We start from the raw sequence: 26,554 nt of genomic DNA, 5'->3' as shown, positions 1-26,554 counted from the left end.
ACCAGGGAACATTTTTCCAGTCTTCAACAGTCCAATTTTGGTGAGCTCGTGCAAATTGTAGCGTCTTTTTCCTATTTGTAGTGGAGATGAGTGGTACCCGGTGGGGTCTTCTGCTGTTGTAGCCCATCCGCCTCAAGGTTGTGCGTGTTGTGGCTTCACAAATTCTTTGCTGCATACCTTGGTTGTAACGAGTGGTTATTTCAGTCAACGTTGCTCTTCTATCAGCTTGAATCAGTCGGCCCATTCTCCTCTGACCTCTAGCATCCACAAGGCATTTTTGCCCACAGGACTGCCGCATACTGGATGTTTTTCCCTTTTCACACCATTCTTTGTAAACCCTAGAAATGGTTGTGCGTGAAAATCCCAGTAACTGAGCAGATTGTGAAATCCTCAGACCGGCCCGTCTGGCACCAACAACCATGCCACGCTCAAAATTGCTTAAATCACATTTCTTTCCCATACTGACATTCAGTTTGGAGTTCAGGAGATTGTCTTGACCAGGACCACACCCCTAAATGCATTGAAGCAACTGCCATGTGATTGGTTGACTAGATAATTGCATTAATGAGAAATAGAACAGGTGTTCCTAATAATTATTTTGGTGAGTGTATATCATACATGCATGCACGTGTTTGCATGCATATATGTTTATATATGCATGTGTCTCAACCCTTCCTCAACAATCCCCCTGTTGTCGGAATTTTGACAATATCTTGGGGGAAAAGGGTTGAGACATATTTGCCCCCCCCCTCAACCCCATCCTTGGTGGAAGTTCAGGAAGAACTGTAGTGCTCACTGATCTTTAGGTACCTAGACATCCCTCATCCAGCTTCCTCCGACCTGCCCTTCACTGTAACCCACTCCTCCATCCACAGGATACACCGTCTTCTTCTCGCGGGAACTTTTCTTGACATAGTCGACCACTCCCCACGTTTGGAGTGACCACACCCCCACAGTCTCTCGGTAGTTGCCGATCTTCAGGTGTCATCGTCGTTGTCCCCCAAATCTGGAACGGGTTCACTCTCGCAGTCTTTAGCTGGCCTTTCTTTCAAGTAAACATCTTCCGGTGTCGGCCACCCCCAATTGGAGTGACCACACCCCCATAGTCTGTTGACAATATTGCCGATCTTCAGGTATGGCCCGCCTCCACGGAATCTGGAGCGGGTTCACCCTCACAACCTTTAACTGGCCTTTCTTTCAAGAAAAAGTCTTCCAGTGTCAGCCACTCCCACTTTGGAGTGACCACACCCCCACAGTCTCTCGGTAGTTCTGCCGATCTTCAGGTATGGCCCGCCTCCAAGGCATCTGGAGCGGGTTCACCCCCACAACCTTTACCTTTCTTTCAAGTAATCTTCCAGTGTCGGCCACCCCCAATTGGAGTGGCCACACCCCCACAGTCTCTCGGTATCATTGCCGATCTTCAGGTATGGCCCGCCTCCAAGAATCTGGAGCGGGTTCACCCTCACAACCTCCGTCTCCAACTTTCTACAAGCACGACTTTCGTCCAACGTCTCTTTGTTCCATCTTGATGGGTGTGGTTCTCCCATGGACAGATTAATAGGTCTTTACACGGCAGGTCTTAGCGAGGTGATGTCATGGAACCTAAATTCTAACTGCGGAGAACACCTCTGCCACACTACACATCCAGCCCTTCCCTTAAGAACTTCACCGTACCGGGTTTCAAGGTGGCAAATGGCAAACAAAGGATGCCTGTCCCTATCGTGTCCTAACCTTATCCCCATTCACACAAAACACAGGTCACATCCCTCCCAACACCACCAAATTTCATTAAATGTGTGTACCCATAGAGACTCATGCAACCTGTCTTATCTCTCTACCTCCAAAGACACAGGTAGGTCGCAGACCCCCGTGTCAATGGGAAACGACTATAGGATGCAAATGTGTACAATCAAATCCTGGGTATAGGCTGTCACACATTTGTACCTAGAGCGTCTATGGGTACACAATTGACCAACAAACAAAATCAATATATACAATGTGCTATGGGGTTTCAGGGTAGCACAAGTTATACATCCCGAACCCTCATAGGAAACAAAGTGTCCATAAAATATTTGGCTACAGGACAAAATTGGAGTTATGTCCTGAGCCGCCTCCTCCGGTTAGTTCTGTAAAGTTCTGTCTGGTTCTGGTGTATTTGGTCATTAAGTCCCTTGACCCTCTGAACGATGACCAGAACCAGAAGAAGTTTCACTGGGTGAAACAAGCGATTACACAGTCTAATGTAGATGAATAAGCTCCTCCACCCGAACGTCTCCAAGTCTTTCTCCAGAGCCTGAGATAATGCTCCCGCTGGATTGTGGCACAGTCCTCCATCTCTAGAACACCTCTGAACAGAGGTCGCTTGGTTGCCAAAATCCATTGGGATCCTCCGGAGCCTCATAAAAGTGTCAGGGGGGATAGCTACTCTTCTGTGGCGTCATATGGGTTTTTCCTCTGCTCCATATAAACACACCTATGGCAGAAGAAAATACCAGGCGCTCCTGGGGGATTTCTCCCCTCACGGTGCAATTAAATGTCAAAATCCCAGCACCAATACCTTTGACCCATGAGTAGAGAAAGGTATTGGGCTGCCCTTTATCTCACAGGACCCCTCGTTATCCTAACACTGGTGTCTGAACACCCTACCTTCAGAGGATCGCGTCCTCTGCTGCACATCCCTCTGCACCGACAGATAAGGATGGCCACCCTACTAGGTTAGGATAACTGAAGTGCTGTGGACAAAGCACCATCTTGTTATTGATGGCACCGTATCCCCGTCAACTCATGTGTACCCAGGCTGATTTTCCCCTGTGATCCTGTCTTGTGGAGGCCCGCAGAACCAATGGCATGGGTCATGCCCTGGTTCCCCAGGACCCCACAACACAAGAACACAGTCCACACTCTGCTGCCAAACACTCTGCGTCCAATCCTTATCAAAGCTGTGCTACCTGATCTGACAAGAATTAAGTGCGCAGCACAACATTACACCAATGTTGTCTGTCCGCCCCAGTCCCCAGTGTAACACAGCCCTACCGAAAACCTTGAGAACAACAGTGTTATCTGTATCGATCTGAGATCCTGGTTGCCCAGAATAAATATCACACCATCCTTTGTGTGCTGCATGGAGAAGGTCCTTATGCCTTCTCCCGACCAGCAGGATTTCCTGTGTGAAATTATCTGCTCGCGAACCTATACGTTCTCGATCCACAGTATAACATTGTTCCACTCCAAGGGGACACAGAATGAAACAAAGACAGCAGACTGGACTTACAGCAAGAAATGCAAACTACATAAATCAGCATGGTGGAACACATTCGTAGACAAGGACTACCACCATCAACATCCAGAAGAACGTACAAACAGATAACAAAAACACACAACATGGACATACACAGGGAACAAACTGTGTAACATATAGTACAGGGGTGTCAAATGTTGCCTAGCCTAGCTTGGCCACTTTGACCCCTCAGCAGCTGGTGATGCTGCCAAGAGGTAACCCCTTTATGACCAAGCTGATTAGACCCCACTGCACAATTTGTTACCTGGCTAATTCTACTGTTGGACACATTGCAATTACTTGCACAAGGGCAATTCCTTGCAATGTGTCCTTTGTTCCCACACCTGAAACATGTGACTTGGTTTCCTGTCCTGTGTGTTATGTTCTCACTTGTTTTGCAGTTCTTCGCTATATGACCCAAGCCACCACACGCAAAACATTTGATGTTTGCACGGCATGGCTTAGGTCCGTCCACACTGCAACCGCGCTCCCTGAATTGTTCCATCCTCAGGGAGGCACTTTTCACAATCTCTCTTTTCCCCAAAGTCAGGGAAAAATCTCTGTTAGTCTGGACAGGCTTGGTCAGGTGATTTGGCCTGTCACAGACTACTTTCCCCCCTTTTTGCCCTGCATAGGGCAAAGTTTTGGGAGATTCCGACCCTGACTTTACGGGAAAAGAAAGGGCCGGCACCAACTTGGTGATGACCTGTTGCATGCCAGTCATTATCTGGGAGCTTACAGCAACCTGAGCTTTCAATTTGGCTACCGTCACATTAGTAGGGGCAGTCTGCTCCTTGAAGGCCTTGACCTCAGTATAAGACTGAGTCAAATTAGCCTCAATTTCCTCCTTCTGCCTCTGCAGCTCGACTAACTGTGACTCTATCCTAGCCACCTGCGCATCTCGGTCAACAGTAGACTGCACATTCTCTGCCAGCTGTGCCTGCAATGCCGAAACCTAGTCCGAATTACTGGTACAGCAGTGAATGGCCAGAGGAATTGTCTCCGTTGACTGAGACACCAGCGCCACTTCCTTTGGCTTGCAGATGCTAACCTCAAATGTTTGCACAAGTTTGGCTAGCATCCGAAGCCGTTTGGTGGCCTTGTTCAACACAGTCCGTTTGTTAACACATAGCTTGTCGTAACTACAAGCCTGTTCTAACAAATCGGACCACAGCATTTCTGCTGACTTGTATGTAGTGGGGAGGATGGGATTAAATGTGCTGTGTCTGCTCAAGTGTTGCAGTGTGGGTAAGTCCATACTCACTGTTTGATGAGCGTCCATCTTCTCATTGGGGCCGTACCTCTTCGTCCTAACAGCTGCTTGGAAGAAGTCCTTTTTCTTCCGGATCACTTCTTCCAGACCAGCCGGACTTGTACGCTACTCCAACGAAGATGGATCTCCTTCAGTGACGTGTCTTCTTCTCCCTCTCAATCACTCGAGCGATGCAGTGACCGTGTAAATCAAATAGCAAAATATTAGTTCACAGATAGACAATAGATTCTCTGCTAAAGATTTTGATCTGTGTTTGGTGCTGTAAGGTAGAGTCGCGTTACCTGTCCGAATTATCAGGTCTCAGACGCTCAGACCACTGACCGCGTCTCTCTTGCCTGACAATTGACAGTATAACCGACCTCTAGCCTCAAACACCATAAGGAAGAGTCGTGTTACCTGTCCGAATTATCAGGTCCTAGACGCTCAAACCACTGACCGCGTCTCTCTTGCCTGATAATTCACAGTTTAACGGACCTCTAGCCTCAAAACCAAACACAGATTTCAAAATCTAAGCAGTGGGCCTGGCTCGCCAATGTAAAGGGGGAATATTAATCACCAATATTTATGCAAATATTAATAATTAATATTCATAAATGCGAGGAGCCGTCTATTGATAACGCCGCCCATTTATACATTTATATAACAATATTACAATACTTTGCCTTTACCTTACGCTAATCACTAAACTAGCTGCATGCGCCTTACTAAACTAACTATCGCTAATAACCACACATTACACAGATAGTTATATATAAAACACAGTATTTATTATTACCAACCATACACTAAGCACACAATACACTAACAATACAGTACTATAAATACAGCACTAAACTACACTACACGGTTCCCGAATTCCACCCACAAACTAACTATACAATACATACACACAAATATTAGCAACCCACCCACCTGGTTCTACTTACTGTCCCTATGGGGTACGACGAGGGTAAACGGTGGCACTGCCGGGGTGTATGCAGGCCACAGACACAAATACAGAGCGGACAGCAACACAAGGGTAGAATACAGCAATGCAAGGGTTAATACCCTGCAAGTGAGTATAGGGGTGAGGTGATCAGGACTGTACAGCACTGTAAGGGTTAATACCCTGCAAGTGTACAGTGAGGGGGTGTATCAGGGGTGTGGTTTAACAGGGTTAAAAGGGAAGGGTGATCAGGGGCACAACCAGGGCCTAGGGTAAATCAGGGGCACAGTATCAGGGGCACAACCAAGAACACTATAATGTAAGGGGTATAGTGTCAGGGATTACAGGGTTAACAAGGGGAGGAATAGTGGTAGGGGATCAGGGGATAGGGGATAGTAAAGGGGGTGATACTTATGCTCGTTTGTCCAGGGGGGGTCCGGTCGCCTCCTCTAAACGCCGGTTGCGCTCTCCTTCAGGGGGGGACCGGTCCGGCTCTCTCCCAGAGCGCCGGCTACGCTCTCCTCCAGGAAGGGGGCGGTAGGGGTCTCTCCCTCAGTGCAGGGATGCCGGGCTTTAAACCTTGCAGCCCGCACTCCCGGGAATCTGAGCTCTTTGTATCCATCAGGACCCTTTTCCGGTCATTCTGATGCAATTAGCCAGATTGCATCGGTGTGAATGCTTGGGGCCCATTCACACCGATGCACCTGGTTTCAGCCTATGGAGATGGGGGGGATATATATATAATATACATGTGTATGGATGCTTGGGGCACATCCATACACATGTATACCTTGATATATACATACATCAGGGGGCATATATGTTATGAAGGGGGACACAGCTTCATATTATAAGGGGGCACAGCCCCTACATCATAAGGGGGCACAGCCCCTACATCATAAAGGGGCACAGCTCTCCCACAGGGGCCACCATGAGCTCCTGTGGGCCACTAAGGGCAGATGTGTGCAGATGCTTGGCACATCAGTGCACATCATCCTATAAAGTGACCATTAATGCATGCATATACAGTACAGACCAAAAGTTTGGACACACCTTCTCATTCAAAGAGTTTTCTTTATTTTCATGACTATGAAGGCATTAAAACTATAAATTAACACATGTGGAATTATATACATAACAAACAAGTGTGAAACAACTGAAAATATGTCATATTCTAGGTTCTTCAAAGTAGCCACCTGTCACAACCAGACAGCTGAGAAGCTCTGACAGAAGCCTTTCAGAACCTCCTCCTTGAGTTTTCTTTGTTTTGGTTTCAGTTCCTCATCTCTTTAGCCTCTCTCAGCTGTCATGCAGTTGGACTGATTGCTTCCCTTTAAATTCCTCCCCATAATGCAGTAGTGTGCGGCTTATACAACTTCCTGGAGTGTGTGTGCATGCTGTTCCTATATCCCAGTCTTCTGCAAGATAAGTGCTGTATATTTATTTGTGATTTTCTGTTTGCTGGATCTTAGGAGACCCTGACTCCCTCCGTGTCTAGTGTAGGGAGCCGGTGGTCGTGTCCCCTCACTATTGTAGGGTCTTCAGGTGTTAGATAGTCAAGGTACGTGGATATGCGACCATCCACCTTTGGGGTGTTCGCATAGGCTGAGCAGTCAGGGAGAGTGTGCCAGGTCTCATGCAGGGGTCTCCCTTTTGTTCCTTAGTTGTGGATCCAGTGAGGCATAGATTATTTTGCATTGTCTTGTTTCCTGTACACCATCCATGACACCACCTTTTGCTTTGATTACTGCTTTGCACACTCTTGGCATTCTTTTGATGAGCTTCAAGAGGTAGTCCCCTGAAATGGTCTTCCAACAGTCTTGAAGGAGTTCCCAGAGATGCTTAGCACTTGTTGGCCCAGCTCACCCCAAACCATCTCGATTGGGTTCAGGTCCGGTGACTGTGGAGGTCAGGTCATCTGGCGCAGCACCTTATCACTCTCCTTCATGGTCAAATAGCCCTTACTTTCAAAGTTTTCCCAATTTTTCGGCTGACTGACTGACCTTCATTTCTTAAAGTAATGATGGCCACTCGTTTTTCTTTACTTAGCTGCTTTTTTCTTGCCATAATACAAATTCTAACAGTCTATACAGTAGGACTATCAGCTGTGTATCCACCTGACTTCTCCTCAACGCAACTGATGGTCCCAACCCCATTTATAAGGCAAGAAATCCCACTTATTAATCCTGACAGGGCACACCTGTGAAGTGAAAACTATTTTAGGGGACTACCTCTTGAAGCTCATCAAGAGAATGCCAAGAAGGTGCAAAGCAGTAATCAAAGCAAAAGGTGGCTACTTTGAAGAACCTAGAATATGACATATTTTCAGTTGTTTCACACTTGTTTGTTATGTATATAATTTCACATGTGTTAATTCATAGTTTTGATGCCTTCAGTGTGAATCTACAATTTTCATAGTCATGAAAATAAAGAAAATTCTTTGAATGAGAAGGTGTGTCCAAACTTTTGGTCTGTACTGTATATTATACATGCATGCACGTGTTTGCATGCATATATGTATATATATATATGCATGTGTCTCACTCTCAACCCTTCCTCAACAGTTATATACCAATAAAATACTTTCTATATAGTGCATTTAGGTAGTGCAGCATTTGATTGCGGTTTTGCTGCGTTACCGCAGCTACAGATAGTGGCAAACGCTATTGGAACAAATAATTTCTACTGGAATAATATACCAGTTGCCCCCCCAAAAAACTGATTGAAGCAAAGGTGTTATATACCAATTATATACTTTCTATATAGTGCATTTGGGTAGTACAGCATTTGTTTGCTGTTTAGCTGCGTTACCTCAGCTACACAGAGTGACAAACGCCATTGGAGCAAATAATTTCAACTGTTGTGATATACCAGTTGCTCCCCCCCAAACATTGATTGAAGCAGGGGTGTTATATACCAATATTATACTTTCTATATAGTGCATTTTGGTACGGTGTAGTGCAGCATTTGTTTGCAGTTTTGCTGCGTTACCTCAGCTACACCGAGTGACAAATGCCATTGGAACAAATAATTTCTATGGGTGCGATATACCAGTTGCCCTCCCAAAACAACTGGTTGAATGACGGGTGTTATATACCAATAATATACTTTCTATATAGCACACTTGGGTAGTGCAGCATTGGTTTGTGGTTTTGCTGAGTCACCTCAGCTATAGATAGGGACAATCGACATTGGAACAAATAATTTCTACTGGTGTGAAATAACCGGTGGTCCGCTAAAATTTTTCATTGAAGCAGGGGTGTTATATACCAATTATATATTTTCTATATAGTGCATTTGGCTAGTGCAGCATTTGTTTGCGGTTTAGCTGTGTTACCTCAGCTACACAGAGTGACAAACGCCATTGGAACAAATAATTTCTACTGATGTGATATACCAGTTGCTCCCCAAAAAAATGTATTGAAGCAGGGGTGTTATATACCAATTATATACTTTCTATATAGTACATTTGGGTATTGCAGCATTGGTTCGCGGTTTTGCTGCGTTACCTCAGCTACAGATGGTGACAAACGACATTGGAACAAATAATTTCTACTGGGGTGAAATACCAGTTGCCCCCTAAAAAAAGTGATTGAAGCAGGGGTGTGATATACCAATAATATAATTTCTATATAGTGCATTTAGGTAGTGCAACATTTGTTTGCAGTTTAGCTGCGTTACCTCAGCTACACAGAGTGACAAACGCTATCGGAACAAATAATTTCTACTAATGTGATATACCAGTTGCCCCCCTAAAAAACTGATTGAAGCAGGGGTGTGATATACCTTCTTCCACAAATACTGCTCTTCTATAGGGACTTTTGTCACAGGGTAATTTTGAAAATGACAGCCAGTGGAAGAGTCAAGCCATTCCACAGGGGTGGTAGGTGTCGGGCAGGTGCAACAGGCCGGAGCCTAAGTGGGAAGTTGCATGCGATTAAGTCATAGGGTGCACCAGATCGGGTTGAGTGGCTCTTTTGCACCCTCCTCATCCATTCTTTCTGCACCCTGTTCACTCTCTGCTGTGTGAAACCCCTTAGACACCACCACCACAACCACCACCATATCCCCTTCGCTCGAGTCAGAGGAATTATTTTCCCATCCATTACAAGATTTTACTGATGCGCAGCCATTCTTGGCATCGGATCAGGAAGAGGAGGTATCAATGGTCGCCACCCAGCAGTCTGACGACAATACCCAGATAAGCCCAAGGAGGGTGGTCCCCTCTGTTGCTGCCTACTCCGCGATCTCTTAACAAAAAAGCCAGTGGAACTAATTATCAAAAATGATATCAACTTTATTATAATAAAAAATATGGAAGAAAAAAAGGCAAGCTCGAAAAGGATATACAGAGAAGCAAAGGGCAACACCTCATTGGACAGGGATGTACCTCCACAGAGCTATAACAGCAATTTCCGGATACCAGGCTATATACTGTGTCTCACAGTAAATGGTAGTAAGTCTTTTAATTAGAAGAGTATATGCACAACAACCATGGTAATAGTACATATCACCCACCCCTATAGGGGAATATGTTGTATGACTCTATTTACTAACCCAATAATAATCACCATTCAATATGAGATCCACAGCATAAGCCCCCAGTAACCATGTAAAACAATGTATACCAGTGAATAATAGTTAATTCACTAACTGCCTCAGCATATATCATAGGCCTAATATGAACACTGTGACATAGCAGTATCTTAATAGACACATCTAACGAGGGACATACCTGAAGACATAATCTGACCAATGAAGGTAAAGGAGCCCCAATTGCAAGACCTCGACATGCGTTTCACCTCAACGGCTTCGTCAGGAGGTATAGAAATATAGAGATACAGGATATATATAGGGATCAATAAGTGGGTGAATTACCTTAATTGCAGACACATGCGCTCCCACCGATCGGGCGCACTACCACCATCATGATGGCATCATGCGCGGCACCATCCCTCAGCGCGTCCGTGCCACCACACTGCTCACACGCAGAACGTGATGACTTGTTCTTTTACTTGTACTTTTATGTACGCTGAATGCATAATTTTTGGGGCCTGTATTCCACTGGCCTGCTGTAATCTACCTCCATCCACATACTTACTTGTTCTTTTATGTACCCAGAATGCACAATTTTTGGGGCCTGTAGTACACTGGCCTGCTATAAAATTGATATCCTATGACCGTGTAATCTACCTCTAGCCACATACTTACTTGTTCTTTTATGTACACCGAATGCATAATTATTGAGGCCATTTGTCCACAGGCCTGCTGTAAAATTGATAACCAATGACCGTGTAATCTATCTCCAGCCACATACTTACTTGTTCTTTTATGTAGGCTGAATGCATAATTTTTGGGGCCTGTAGTACACTGGCCTGCAGTAAAATTGATATCCAATGACCATATTTCAGCTGTATATTTATTTCTGGAACAACTCTGTGGAGTCAAAATGCTTACTACATCCCAAGTTAAATTCCTTGAGAGGTGTAGTTTGAAAAATGTAGCAACTTCCACTATTTTGTTACTTCAGAGTATCTGCAATTGCGACATAGTATCTGAAAGCCATTCCAGCAAAATATGCTGTCCAAAAGCTTAATAGCTCTCCTTCTCTTCTGAGCCCTGCTGTGTGCCCATACAGCAGTTTATGACCACATGTGGGGTATTGCTATACTTGTAACAAACTGTGGGTTTCATTTTTTCCTGTTACCCTTTGTGAAAATATAACATGAGGAGATAAAGCAAGATTTTACTGGTAACTCAGGGTCACTGTAAATACAACATGGTGTCTCAAAAGCATTTTAGCAAAATTTGACCTACGAAGTCTATTAGCTCACCTTCTGAGAACTGCTCTGTGCCCAAACAGCAGTTTATGACCGCATACAGGGTATTTCCATGCTGGAGTAATTTTTTTTACTTTATTACCACTAAAAACTGGGGCTAAAACATATTATTGAAGGGGAAAAAATGATTTTTTATTTTCTTAACCCAATATAAAATGTTCTCTGCCACACCTGTGGGGTCAAATTGATTATACCGCTAGATAAATTCCTTGAGGTATGTAGTTTTCAAACTGAGGTCATATGGGAGAAATTATTTTGTTTTGACACCTTAAGGCCTCTGTAAATCTATAGTGGTGCCTGGAAAACAACCTATTACAAAGATCTACTGTCACGACCGCTATCCCAGCAGCAGTCGTGTCGCACCAGACGGAGGGGAAGGGGGACCCTTATCTACGGATGGAAAATAGAATGGACACACCTGACTAACCCTAAGCTGGCACCTGTCTGCCCTGATACCCTAGACGGGATGTGAACCCGTGCGGCGAGCAGGATGCCTAAACCCTCAGTCGCCCTAACAAGACTGGACTGGGGAAAGGCCGATGGGAGCGCTAGTCACCATCACTCACGTCTAGGAAAACAACAGGGGAAGACAGTAACAAACAAACAACAGCAGAGATAGACTTATCCAGTCACGAGCAGAAAAGGCGATCCCAAACACGACAGTCCACGCTGGAAAAGAGCTCCACAGTAACACCATCAAACGATCTCCTTCCAAGGTCAGAGTAGCACTGGAAGTAAGGACTATATCTGGCAATGACTGCAAGTGAAAGTGAAACTAATATAGTAGCTGGGAGTGGCAGACAGGACTCACCTGAGAAGGATGCCTACAAACTCCCAGTCAGGACAAAAAGGTTCACAAGGCAAAACCCAGATGACATACCCTGAACCACGGAGCAAACTCACAAGCTATCGCGAGTAGCAAGTCGCTGCGACCTTCTCCTCCCAGACCTGTCTGGATCAGTCACAGTCGTGACAGTACCCCCCTTTCTACGAGGGGCCCCTGGACCCTCAAGACCAGGCCTCTCCGGATGGGAGCTATGAAAATTCCGAATGAGTCTGTCCACTTTAATCTCTGATGCTGGAACCCACATTCTCTCTTCGGAACCATAACCTTTCCAGTGCACCAGGTACTGAAGAGAGCGGCGAACATATCGTGAATCAACAATCTTTTCTACCTGAAACTCAAGACTGCCATCAACAACCACCGGTGGAGGTGGTAGTGGAAATGGTTCAGGAGGTTCTACATATCTCTTAAGCAGAGATCTGTAGAAGACATTATGGATCCTTAGAGTCTGAGGTAGCTCCAGACGAAAAGCCACCGGGTTAATGATCTTAATTACCCTATAAGGACCAATAAATCTCGGACCTAATTTCCACGAGGGAACCTTCAACTTAATATTTCTGGTAGACAACCACACCAAGTCATTCACCCCAAGGTCCGGACCTTCAGAGCGCTTCCTATCAGCCGCACATTTGTATCTACCACCAATTCTCTTCAAACTTTCTTGCACACTCTGCCACACTGAAGAAAGTGAAGACACAAATCGTTCCTCCTCGGGAATCCCAGACGGCCCCCCCTCTCTAAACGTACAAAACTGAGGATGGAAACCATTCGCACCAAAAAATGGTGACTTATCGGTGGATTCTTGACGACGATTATTGATGGCAAACTCGGCTAACGGTAAATAAGATGACCATTCCTCCTGATTTTCGGAAACAAAGCATCTCAAATATGTCTCTAGGTTTTGATTGGTACGTTCAGTCTGACCGTTGGACTGTGGATGGAAAGATGAAGAAAACGACAGATGAACCCCTAAACGAGAACAAAAAGCTTTCCAAAATTTAGAAACGAATTGGGTACCACGATCCGAAACAATATCGGAAGGGACCCCGTGAAGCTTCACGATGTGGTCAATAAAAACCTGAGCCAGTGTGTTAGCATTAGGCAATGCGGCAAGAGCAATAAAGTGCACCATTTTACTGAATCTGTCAACAACAATAAGAATAACAGTCTTCCCCGCTGATACTGGTAGATCCGTAATGAAATCCATTGACAGGTGCGTCCAAGGCCTGTTGGGGATGGCCAGAGGTAAAAGACGCCCTGCCGGACGAGTATGATCTACCTTAGAACGAGCACAGGTAGCACATGCAGACACAAAATTCAACACCTCCTGGCGCCATTTAGGCCACCAGAACCGACGAGACACTAACTCAGAGGTTGCCCTGCCAGTGTGGAGTTATGGTGTTCTTTTAGTATCTCCAGTCGTAAATTTTCTGGCACAAACAGTTTACCCGAGGGGCAGGAGGCCGGGGCGTCCCCCTGAGCTTCCAACACCCTCCCCTCCAAACCTGAGTGTAATGCAGAGACCACCACCCCCTTTTGCAAAATGGGCTCTGGTACCTCAACTTCACCCCCTCCAGGAAAACTTCGAGACAATGCATCCGCCTTAGTATTTTTTGCCCCCGGGCGATAGGTTATTACAAAATTAAACTTAGTAAAAAATAACGACCACCGAGCCTGTCTAGGGGTGAGACGTTTAGCAGACTCCAGATATAATACGTTTATTATAAAAATGACGCCGTTTATTATTAAAAATGACGCCACTCCTCAAAAGCCAACTTAATAGCCAAAAGTTCCGTGTTGCCAATATCATAGTTCCTTTCTGCAGTAGACAATTTCACGGACGCCATTCACCAGGGGACGGGCCCTGAGATAGTACCGCTCCCACCCCCACCTCTGATGCGTCAACCTCTACAATAAAAGGAAGCGAGACATCTGGCTGTACGAGAATAGGGGCCGAGGTGAATCTCTCCTTCAGAGATGCAAAGGCAGTTTTGGCTGCATGTTACCATTTGGAAAAATCGGATCCCTTTCGGGTCATGTCCGTCAGTGGTTTGACCACCAAGGAATAGTTCTTTATAAACTTTCTATAAAAATTGGCAAACCCCAGGAAGCGTTGCAATGCCTTCAGGTTCTCAGGCAGATCCCAGTCTATAATCGCCCGGACTTTCTCTGGATCCATGCGGAAACCTGAATCTGACAACACATACCCCAGAAATCGCAGTTCTTTTACGGCGAACACACATTTTTCTAACTTAGCAAACAATTTGTTGGCCCTTAATATCTGCTGCACTTGTCTCACATGGATCTTATGTGTATCCAGATCCGGGGAATAGACCAGGATGTCATCAAGATATATCACAACAAATCTCCCGATAAGGTGACTAAAAATATCGTTGACAAAATGTTGGAATACCGCAGGCGCATTAGTAAGACCAAATGGCATGACCAGATTTTCATAATGCCCTTCCGGAGTATTAACCACCTCAGCCCCCAGTGCTTAAACACCCTGAAAGACCAGGCCACTTTTTACACTTCTGACCTACACTACTTTCACCAGTTATTGCTCGGTCATGCAACTTACCACCCAAATGAATTTTACCTCCTTTTCTTCTCACTAATAGAGCTTTCATTTGGTGGTATTTCATTGCTGCTGACATTTTTACTTTTTTTGTTATTAATTGAAATTTAACGATTTTTTTTGCAAAAAAATGACATTTTTCACTTTCAGTTGTAAAATTTTGCAAAAAAAACTACATCCATATATAAATTTTGCTCTAAATTTTTTGTTCTACATGTCTTTGATAAAAAAAATAATGTATGGGTAAAAAAAAAAAATGCTTTGGGTAAAAGTTATAGCGTTTACAAACTATGGTACAAAAATGTGAATTTCCGCTTTTTGAAGCAGCTCTGACTTTCTGAGCACCTGTCATGTTTCCTGAGGTTCTACAATGGCCAGACAGTACAAACACCCCACAAATGACCCCATTTCGGAAAGTACACACCCTAAGGTATTCGCTGATGGGCATAGTGAGTTCATAGAACTTTTTATTTTTTGTCACAAGTTAGCGGAATATGATGATTTTTTATTTTTTTTTCTTACAAAGTCTCATATTCCACTAACTTGTGACAAAAAATAAAAACTTCTATGAACTCACTATGCCCATCACGAAATACCTTGGGGTCTCTTATTTCCAAAATGGGGTCACTTGTGGGGTAGTTATACTGCCCTGGCATTCTAGGGGCCCAAATGTGTGGTAAGGAGTTTGAAATCAAATTCTGTAAAAAATGACGAGTGAAATTCGAAAGGTGCTCTTTGGAATATGGGCCCCTTTGCCCACCTAGGCTGCAAAAAAGTGTCACACATCTGGTATCTATGTATTCAGGAGAAGTTGAGGAATGTGTTTTGGGGTGTCATTTTACATATACCGATGCTGGGTGAGATAAATATCTTGGTCAAATGCCAACTTTGTATAAAAAAATGGGAAAAGTTGTCTTTTGCCAAGATATTTCTCTCACCCAGCATGGGTATATGTAAAATGACACCCCAAAACACATTCCCCAACTTCTCCTGAGTACGGAGATACCAGATGTGTGACACTTTTTTGCAGCCTAGGTGGGCAAAGGGGCCCATATTCCAAAGAGCACCTTTCGGATTTCACAGGTCATTTTTTACAGAATTTGATTTCAAACTCCTTACCACACATTTGGGCCCCTAGAATGCCAGGGCAGTATAACTACCCCACAAGTGACCCCATTTTGGAAAGAAGACACCCCAAGGTATTCCGTGAGGGGCATGGCAAGTTCCTAGAATTTTTTATTTTTTGTCACAAGTTAGTGGAAAATGATGATTTTTTTTTTTTTTTTTTCATACAAAGTCTCATATTCCACTAACTTGTGACAAAAAATAAAAACTTCCATGAACTAACTATGCCCATCAACGAATACCTTGGGGTCTCTTCTTTCCAAAATGGGGTCACTTGTGGGGTAGTTATACTGCCCTGGCATTCTAGGGGCCCAAATGTGTGGTAAGGAGTTTGAAATCAAATTCTGTAAAAAATGACCTGTGAAATCCGAAAGGTGCTCTTTGGAATATGGGCCCCTTTGCCCACCTAGGCTGCAAAAAAGTGTCACACATCTGGTATCTCCGTACTCAAGAGAAGTTGAGGAATGTGTTTTGGGGTGTCTTTTTACATATACCCATGCTGGGTGAGATAAATATCTTGGTCAAATGCCAACTTTGTATAAAAAAATGGGAAAAGTTGTCTTTTGCCAAGATATTTCTCTCACCCAGCATGGGTATATGTAAAATGACACCCCAAAACACATTCCCCAACTTCTCCTGAGTACGGAGATACCAGATGTGTGACACTTTTTTGCAGCCTAGGTGGGCAAAGGGGCCCATATTCCAAAGAGCACCTTTCGGATTTCACTGGTCATTTTTTACAGAATTTGATTTCAAACTCCTTACCACACATTTGGGCCCCTAGAATGCTAGGGCAGTATAACTACCCCACAAGTGACCCCATTTTGGAAAGAAGAGACCCCAAGGTATTCGCTGATGGGCATAGTGAGTTCATGGAAGTTTTTATTTTTTGTCACAAGTTAGTGGAATATAAGACTTTGTATGAAAAAAAAAAAAAAAAAAATCAGCATTTTCCACTAACTTGTGACAAAAAATAAAAATTTCTAGGAACTCGCCATGCCCCTCACGGAATACCTTGGGGTGTCTTCTTTCCAAAATGGGGTCACTTGTGGGGTAGTTATACTGCCCTGGCATTTTCCAGGGGCCCTAATGTGTGGTAAGTAGGTAAATGACCTGTGAAATCCTAAAGGTGCTCTTTGGAATATGGGCCCCTTTGCCCACCTAGGCTGCAAAAAAGTGTCACACATGTGGTATCGCCGTATTCAGGAGAAGTTGGGGAATGTGTTTTGGGGTGTAATTTTACATATACCCATGCTGGGTGAGAGAAATATCTTGGCAAAAGACAACTTTTCCAATTTTTTTATACAAAGTTGGCATTTGACCAAGATATTTCTCTCACCCAGCATGGGTATATGTAAAATGACACCCCAAAACACATTCCCCAACTTCTCCTGAGTACGGCGATACCAGATGTGTGACACTTTTTTGCAGCCTAGATGCGCAAAGCTGCCCAAAGTCCTTTTAGGAGGGCATTTGTAGACATTTGGATACCAGACTTCTTCTCACGCTTTGGGGCCCCTAGAATGCCAGGGCAGTATAAATACCCCACATGTGACCCCTTTTTGGAAAGAAGACACCCCAAGGTATTCAATGAGGGGCATGGCGAGTTCATAGAAATTTTTTTTTTTGGCACAAGTTAGCGGAAATTGATATTTTTTATTTTTTTCTCACAAAGTCTCCAGTTCCGCTAACTTGGGACAAAAATTTCAATCTTTCATGGACTCAATATGCCCCTCACGGAATACCTGGGGGTGTCTTCTTTCCGAAATGGGGTCACATGTGGGGTATTTATACTGCCCTGGTATTCTAGGGGCCCTAAAGCGTGAGAAGAAGTCTGGAATATAAATGTCTAAAAAAATTTACGCATTTGGATTCCGTGAGGGGTATGGTGAGTTCATGTGAGATTTTATTTTTTGACACAAGTTAGTGGAATATGAGACTTTGTAAGAAAAAAAAAATAATTCCGCTAACTTGGGCCAAAAAAATGTCTGAATGGAGCCTTACAGGGGGGTGATCAATGACAGGGGGGGTGATCAATGACAGGGGGGGTGATCAATGACAGGGGGGGTGATCAATGACAGGGGGGTGATCAGGGAGTCTATATGGGGTGATCACCACAGTCATTGATCACTCCCCCTGGAAGGCTCCAGGGAGACGCCTGTATGTGTTTTGCAGATCCGATCCATCTATCAGTGGATACGTAAAAATCATGCGGACATCTGAATGGAGCTTTACAGGGGGGTGATCAGGGAGTCTATATGGGGTGATCACCACAGTCATTGATCATGCCCCTGTAAGGCTTCATTCAGACGTCCGGATGCGTTTTGCGGATCCGATCCATCTATCAGTGCATCCGTAAAAATCATGCGGACATCTGAATGGAGCTTTACAGGGGGGTAATCAATGACAGGGGTGTAATCAATGACAGGGGGGTGATCAGGGAGTCTATATGGGGTGATAACCATAGTCATTGATCATGCCCCTGTAAGGTTTCATTCAGACGTCCGGATGCGTTTTGCGGATCCGATCCATCTATCAGTGCATCCGTAAAAATCATGCGGACATCTGAATGGAGCTTTACAGGGGTGTAATCAATGACAGGGGGGTGATCAGGGAGTCTATATGGGGTGATAACCACAGTCATTGATCATGCCCCTGTAAGGCTTCATTCAGACGTCCGGATGCGTTTTGCGGATCCGATCCATCTATCAGTGCATCCGTAAAAATCATGCGGACATCTGAATGGAGCTTTACAGGGGGGTAATCAATGACAGGGGGGTGATCAGGGAGTCTATATGGGGTGATAACCACAGTCATTGATCATGCCCCTGTAAGGCTTCATTCAGACGTCCGGATGCGTTTTGCGGATCCGATCCATCTATCAGTGGATCCGTAAAAATCATGCGGACGTCTGAATGGAGCTTTACAGGGGGGTAATCAATGACAGGGGTGTAATCAATGACAGGGGGGTGATCAGGGAGTCTATATGGGGTGATAACCACAGTCATTGATCATGCCCCTGTAAGGTTTCATTCAGACGTCCGGATGCGTTTTGCGGATCCGATCCATCTATCAGTGCATCCGTAAAAATCATGCGGACATCTGAATGGAGCTTTACAGGGGGGTAATCAATGACAGGGGGGTGATCAGGGAGTCTATATGGGGTGATAACCACAGTCATTGATCATGCCCCTGTAAGGCTTCATTCAGACGTCCGGATGCGTTTTGCGGATCCGATCCATCTATCAGTGGATCCGTAAAAATCATGCGGACGTCTTATGGAGCTTTACAGGGGGTTGATCAATGACAGGGGGGTAATCAATGACAGGGGGGTGATCAGGGAGTCTATATGGGGTGATCAGGGGTGATCAGGGGCTAATAAGGGGTTAATAAGTGACGGGGGGGGGTGTAGTGTAGTGGTGCTTGGTGGGACTTTACTGAGCTACCTGTGTCCTCTGGTGGTCGATCCAAACAAAGGGGACCACCAGAGGACCAGGTAGCAGGTATATTAGACGCTGTTATCAAAACAGCGTCTAATATACCTGTTAGGGGTTAAAAAAAACACATCTCCAGCCTGCCAGCGAACGATCGCCGCTGGCAGGCTGGAGATCAACTCTCTTACCTTCCGTTCCTGTGAGCGCGCGCGCCTGTGTGCGCGCGTTCACAGGAAATCTCGCGTCTCGCGAGATGACGCATATATGCGTGACTGTGCGCAGGGCTGCCACCTCCGGAGGCGGTCCGGAGGTGGTTAAAAGCCGTCTTCCACTCATCCCCCTCTTTGATGCGAACCAGGTTATAGGCTCCTCTGAGATCCATTTGGAGAACCATTTAGCACCAGCAACCTGATTAAAGAGGTCGGGAATGAGAGGAAGAGGATAGGGATCTCGGATAGTTATCCGGTTTAATTCCCGGAAATCCAGGCAAGGACGTAGGCCCCCATCTTTCTTTTTAACGAAAAAGAACCCTGCAGCCACAGGTGAAGAAGAGGGTCTGATGTGTCCCTTAGCCAAACTCTCCGAAATATAATCTTTCATAGCCTTCCTCTCCGGGCCGGAAAGATTGTATAACCGGGTTTTAGGTAGTTTGGCCCCAGGTAGTAGATTAATCGGGCAATCATATGGACGATGAGGTGGTAACCCCTGACAACCCTTCTCAGAGAACACATCCATAAAATCTGACAGAAAGGCAGGTAAAGATGTTACAGAGAGTGTAGAGCACCTACTACTCAAGCAGTTGTCCTTACAATGTTCACTCCACTCCACAATCTCCCCGGCCTGCCAATCCACCACTGGATTGTGAGTCACCAGCCAGGGAAGCCCCAATACCATAGGAGCCGGAAGACCGTCCAGGACATAACACGAGATATGCTCTTTATGGAGGTTCCCTACCTGCAGATGGATATTATGGATGATCTGAGTTAACTCTCTCTGAGTAAGAGGGGAGGAGTCGATGGCAAACACAGGAATAGTTCTGCATACCGGTTCCGGAGTAAAACCCAGAGCCTGAGCAAACCGTGAATCCACCAAGTTGACCCCCGCCCCACTGTCCAAAAAGACGGAACAGATCTCAGTTTTATTGCCCGCCTCAACGGTAGCGGACAACAAAAACTGAGACATGCGTATGGAGGAAACGAATACGCCCAGACTGTTTTCCTCCGCACAATCTGGGGACTCTAGTTTTCCGGCGGCTCCTTTGTTTGTGGTCTCTTGGGTTCTGAGGGACAAACCTTTACAAAATGACCCCTCCCCCCACAACGAAAACAAACCTCTGACCTACGGCGGAACTTAGGAGGATTCACCCGTCTAGTGGCGCCCCCTATTTGCATTGGTTTGACTGGACCATAACAGACCGATCCCTGCCCTATAGAGGCCTCCGTAAAATTTTATAGTCTCTCCCTGAGTCGTCTGTCGATTCTTATGGACAGAGACATAGCAGCCTCAAGAGACCCAGGGACCTCGTATACCGCCAGCGCGTCTTTTAATTTTTCAGACAACCCCTGACAGAACTGACTCCTAAGGGCCGAGTCGTTCCATAACGTATCAGTAGCCCACCTACGGAATTCGGAACAATATAGTTCAGCAGACCGGTTCTCTTGCCGAAGTCTACGTAGCTTAGACGAGACCCAGGGCTTCAAAAAACTCCTCCACTGATCGTAAGGCCGGAGAGTCTGATGGTAGGGAGAAAGCCCAAGCCTGTGGATCCCCTTGCAGGAGAGAAATTACAATGCCCACCCGTTATTCCTCACCGCCGGAGGATCTAGGGCGTAACCTGAAGAACAATTTGCAAGCTTCTCTGAAGGTTACAAATTGGTCTCTCCCTCCAGAGAACCTATCAGGTAAAGCCACTTTTGGCTCAGGAGTACCTTTGTTTCCCGTAGCAACGGTGGAACCCAAGGATTACTGCTGCAGCACTGTTGCTTTTAATCCTGCCACTTCAAGGGATAACCCCTGTAATTGTTTCGCCAAAACTGAAACCGGATCCATAGTGGAACAGACAAAATACAAAGCAAAACAGCAAGCAACAAAGAAAGAAAAAAAAAAAGAAAAGAAATGTCACTTTTTTTATTTTATTTTTATTAAAAAGGCCAGATATACTGTCACGACCGCTATCCCAGCAGCAGTCGTGTCGCACCAGACGGAGGGAAAGGGGGACCCTTATCTACGGATGGAAAATAGAATGGCCACCCCTGACTAACCCTAAGCTGGCACCTGTCTGCCCTGATACCCTAGACGGGGTGTGAACCCGTGCGGCGAGCAGGATGCCTAAACCCTCAGTCGCCCTAACAAGACTGGACTGGGGAAAGGCTGATGGGAGCGCTAGTCACCATCACTCACGTCTAGTAAAACAACAGGGGAAGACAGTAACAAACAAACAACAGTAGAGATAGACTTATCCAGTCACGAGCAGAGAAGGCGATCCCAAACACGACAGTCCACGCTGGACAAGAGCTCCACAGTAACACCATCAAACGATCTCCTTCCAAGGTCAGAGTAGCACTGGAAGTAAGGACTATATCTGGCAATGACTGCAAGTGAAAGTGAAACTAATATAGTAGCTGGGAGTGGCAGACAGGACTCACCTGAGAAGGATGCCTACAAACTCCCAGTCAGGACAAAAAGGTTCACAAGGCAAAACCCAGATGACATACCCTGAACCACGGAGCAAACTCACAAGCTATCGCGAGTAGCAAGTCGCTGCGACCTTCTCCTCCCAGACCTGTCTGGATCAGTAACAGTCGTGACATCTACAAAAATCTATAAGGTGCTACTTTATTTATGTGGTCTGTGTTTAAGTTCAGTAGCAGGCAAGGGTCACATATGAAACATTTTAAAAAGAAAACCTGCAGAATCAGAGTAATAAATGTTGAGTTTTATTTATTTGGTATAAAATGCTGTGTTATAGAAATAATGATTCAAATTGAAAATATGCAAAAAATATATTAAGGGGGGCATTTATTAACCGCTTTACGTCCGCCCATAGGATATAAACGTCCTATGGGTGGACCTCTATTTCTGAAAGCACGTTTTAAAACGTCCTTTCAGAAATAGCAGCTGCACGCTAATCGTGCAGCTGCTGATCGGGTTGCCCGCTGTCAGTGACAGCAGGGCAACCCTTAGAGAAGGCAAGGACAGTTCCCAGGTGTCCCTGCCTTCTGGATCGCTGCAGACACAGCTATGCGCTTCCTGTTCCGGCCCGGCGGTCATGTGACCGCCGGGACCGAAGAGTGCAGGAGCTGTGTGAGGTCTCTCAGAGACCTCGATCAGCCCTGCTCTGAGGCTGTACAGCGCTGGATTGCTGCTGTACAGCCTCTCTAGGGGTGCATTTCTTCTGTAACTGGGGCTACTATGTCAGCCCCAGTTACAGGAGAAATCAACAGTGAAAAAAATAAATAAAAGTGAAGTAAATGTCCCCCAGAGTTCTTGTATGACCTTATGGGGGACGAAAAGTGTAAAATAAAATAAATAAAAATAAAAGGTTGAAAATAAAAAAATAAAAAAAAGTTTCACATGTAAAAAAAAAAAAGTCCCCAAGTAAGGAATGAAAAAAAAAGTTAAAAATAGAAAAAATAAAATAAAATAGACATATTTGGTATTGCCGCGTCCGTAAAAACCAGCTCTATGAAAATATCACATGACCTAACCCCTCGGGTGAACACCGTAAAAAAAAAAAAAAAAAAACTGTGTCAAAACAAGCAATTTTTGTCACCATGCATCACAAAAGGTGCAACACCAAGTGATCAAAAACGCATATGTCCTACAAAATGGTACCAATAAAACCGTCACCTCATCCCGCAAAAAATGAGCCCCTACATAAGAAAATCTCTCAAAAAATAAAAAAACTATAGCTCTCAGAACATGGACACATTAAAACATAATTTTTTTGTTTCAAAAATGCTATTATTGTGTAAAACTTTAATAAATGAGAAAAAGTATACATATTAGGTATCGCCACGTCCGTAACAATCTGCTCTATAAAAATGTCACTTGACTGAACCCCTCAGGTGAACGCTGTAAAAATAAATAAATAGAAACTGTGCTAAAACAACCAATTTTTTGGTCACCTTGCCCCATAAAGTGTTATAATGAATGATCAAAAAATCATATGTACCCAAAAATAGTACTAATAAAACTGGCACCTTATCCCCTAGTTTCCATAATGGGGTCACTTCTTGGGAGTTTTTACTGTAAGGGTGCATCAGGGGGCTTCAAATGGGACATGGCATCTAAAAACCATGTGGAGTTCCTTTTCTTCTGCGCCGTGCCGTGTGCCCATACAGCAGTTTATGACCACATGTGGGGTGTTTCTGTAAACCGCAGAATCTGGGTAATAAATATTGAGTTTTGTTTGGCTGTTAACCATCGATGTGTTAAAGAAAAAAATTGATTAAAATGGAAAATCTGCCAAAAAAGTGAAATTTAAAAATTTGATCTCCATTTTCCTTAAATTCTTGTGGAACGCCTAAAGGGTTAACAAAATTTGTAAAATCGGTTTTGAATACCTTGAGGGGTGTAGTTTCTACAATGGGGTCATTTATGGGGGTATCCACTATGTAGGCCCCACAATGTGACTTCAGACCTGAACTGGTCCTTAAAAAGTGGGTTTTGGCAATTTTCTTAAAAATTTGAAGAATTGCTTCTAAACTTCTAAGCCTTCTAACGTCCTAAAAAAATAAAATGACATTTCCAAAATGATGCCAACATAAAGTAGACATATGGGGAATGTTAAATAATAAATATTTTATGAGGTATCACTTTCTGTTTTAAAAGCAGAGAAATTGAAATTTAGAAAATTGCGAATTTTTTCAAATTTTTGGGTAAATTTGGGATTTTTTCATAAATAAAGGTGAAATATTTTGACTCAAATTTATGACTATCATGAAGTACAATGTGTCACGAGAAAACAATCTCTGAATGACTTGGATAAATAAAGGCGTTCCAAAGTTATTACCGCATAAAGTGAGATATGTCAGTTTTGCAAAATTTGGCTTGGTCAGGAAGGGGGCAAATGGCCCAGATGGCAGGTGGTTAAGAACCACAATTTAGACGTTATAGTCCCTCTGTTCTGCCGGTGGATGCACCAAAGTTATGTGGAAGCGCAGACATACTAAAATCTACCCAGCCTTCTTTCTGGCATAGATTTAAGTCATTTTCCATGCCAAAAACTCCAGGCCCGCCCTCTTTCCTACCCAAAAGACGTAAAAACCACTGCAACAAAATCAGCAACATTAATATGCCAAAAAGTGGTGTATAATTCATAATAAATGTCCCTCTAAATGTTTAAATTTCACGTCCATATTGCTTTAATTCACCTGAAGCACCTAAAGGGTTAACAAAACTTCCTAAATGACTTTTTGAATAATTAAAATGGTGACAAATTTAAAATGTGGTTAGTTATGGGGTTCTAATATTTAAGCTTCTTAAAGCCCTTTTTGAACGGAATTAGTCCCCAAAATATAGGTTTTGAAAACTTTCTTGAAAATGTGAGAAATTGCTGCTAAAAATATAAGCCCGTTCACATCCTAAAAAAATAAAAGGATGTTTAAAAAATTATGCCCAGATTGATAGTTATTAACTATTTTATGCAATATGACTGTCTTCGCAGAGATATTCAAATTCTGAAAACTAAATCTTTAAAAAAGTTTGTAAATTTTGCATTTTTTATAAAGAAATGTAAAACATATTGGGCAGTATTTCTACAAACAAAGTACAATGTGTCACAAATAAAAAACATTCTTAAGTTATTACTACATAGAGTGACACATATCAGATTTGAAAAATGGGGCTCCAGCTTTTGGTCCTCCACACATAGAAACCGTTGTGGCCATCTTAATTGAAGACACCCTGCAAAATGTGCAGTGACATAATTACATCATTGTTGATTAGTTTACTACACCAAGAAACGAGTAAATGTACGGTACCTTATGTAAGATATGCTGATTTGTAAATATTTTTTCCAGGAATGCAGAGCAGTGATTCCTGGCCTAAATTACTCCTTATGCATGCTAGGCAATCTCAATGTCATGGTCTTACCTGCTTGCTACTCTCCTTCGTTTGACATGTGCTGGCGGCCATCTTGGGTTCTGGGTTTCTTGTAGCCTTCCACCCTGCGGCTCCTCCTTCCCCTGGGAGGAGCTGGATGCCTAGCTCATATATATAGGAGGTCTGTGGCTTCAGTTCCTTGCTTGGTCCCCCTGTGTTCACATGCTTCTAGACTGCTGCTGCTTCTGGTTCCTGATCCTGGCTTCGTCTGACTACCCTGCTGGTTCCTGATCCTGGCTTCGTCTGACTACCCTGCTGGTTCCTGATCCTGGCTTCGTCTGACTACCCTGCTGGTTCCTGATCCTGGCTTCGTCTGACTACCCTTCTGGTTCCTGACCTCTGGCTTCGCAAAGACTCTGCTCGGTTTCACCATCCGTTTGGACTTTTGCTTTACAGCTTTATTTTCAATAAAGCCTTCTTATTTTCACTTATCTCTTGTTGTACGTCTGGTTCATGGTTCCGTGACATTAGGACCAAGCCATGAATTCTGACGGTACAGGGCCATCCTCGCTACCCACGCTGGTTGCCAGACTTGATCAGCAGGATCACCTGTTGGGTCGGTTCGCTGTGGCGTTGCAAACCCTGCTTGAACGCACGGCTCATTTCGCTCCCGTTGCCGATGGGTCGGTTGTCGCTCCTGGGCTCGCTCCTACTGCCGCTCCGGTTGTTGCGCCAGAGTCTACCCCGACACCTGTTGTTGCGCCTGCGGTGTTTCGGGGTATGACCGGTTCTGCCCCTCTTCCACAGCGCTTTGGGGGAGAGCCAACTCAGTGCCGAGGTTTCCTTAACCAGGTGGGCATTTATTTCGAGTTGATGCCACATGCCTTTCCTACTGAGAGATCAAAGGTGGGCTTCTTGATCTCGCTGCTCTCGGACAAGGCCTTGGCCTGGGCCAGCCCTTTATGGGAGAACAACAATCCGGTGGTTGCCGAGTTTTCCGGTTTTGTTGCTTCTCTTCGGAAGGTATTCGATGTGCCGGCTCGTGCTGCCTCTGCTGCGAAGCTCCTTATGTCCATCAGACAGGGTTCACGATCCGTAGCTGAATACGCCATTGAGTTTCGTACCCTGGCAGCAGAGGTGGGCTGGAATAATGAGGCTCTGGTCGCTGCTTTCTCTCATGGTCTCTCGGATGCCTTGAAGGATGAGGTTGCAG

Source organism: Bufo bufo, chromosome 6 (assembly GCF_905171765.1).
Source record: "Bufo bufo chromosome 6, aBufBuf1.1, whole genome shotgun sequence".
NCBI classification, from domain to species: Eukaryota; Metazoa; Chordata; class Amphibia; order Anura; family Bufonidae; genus Bufo; species Bufo bufo.
Note: the sequence above shows the minus strand (reverse complement) of the source record.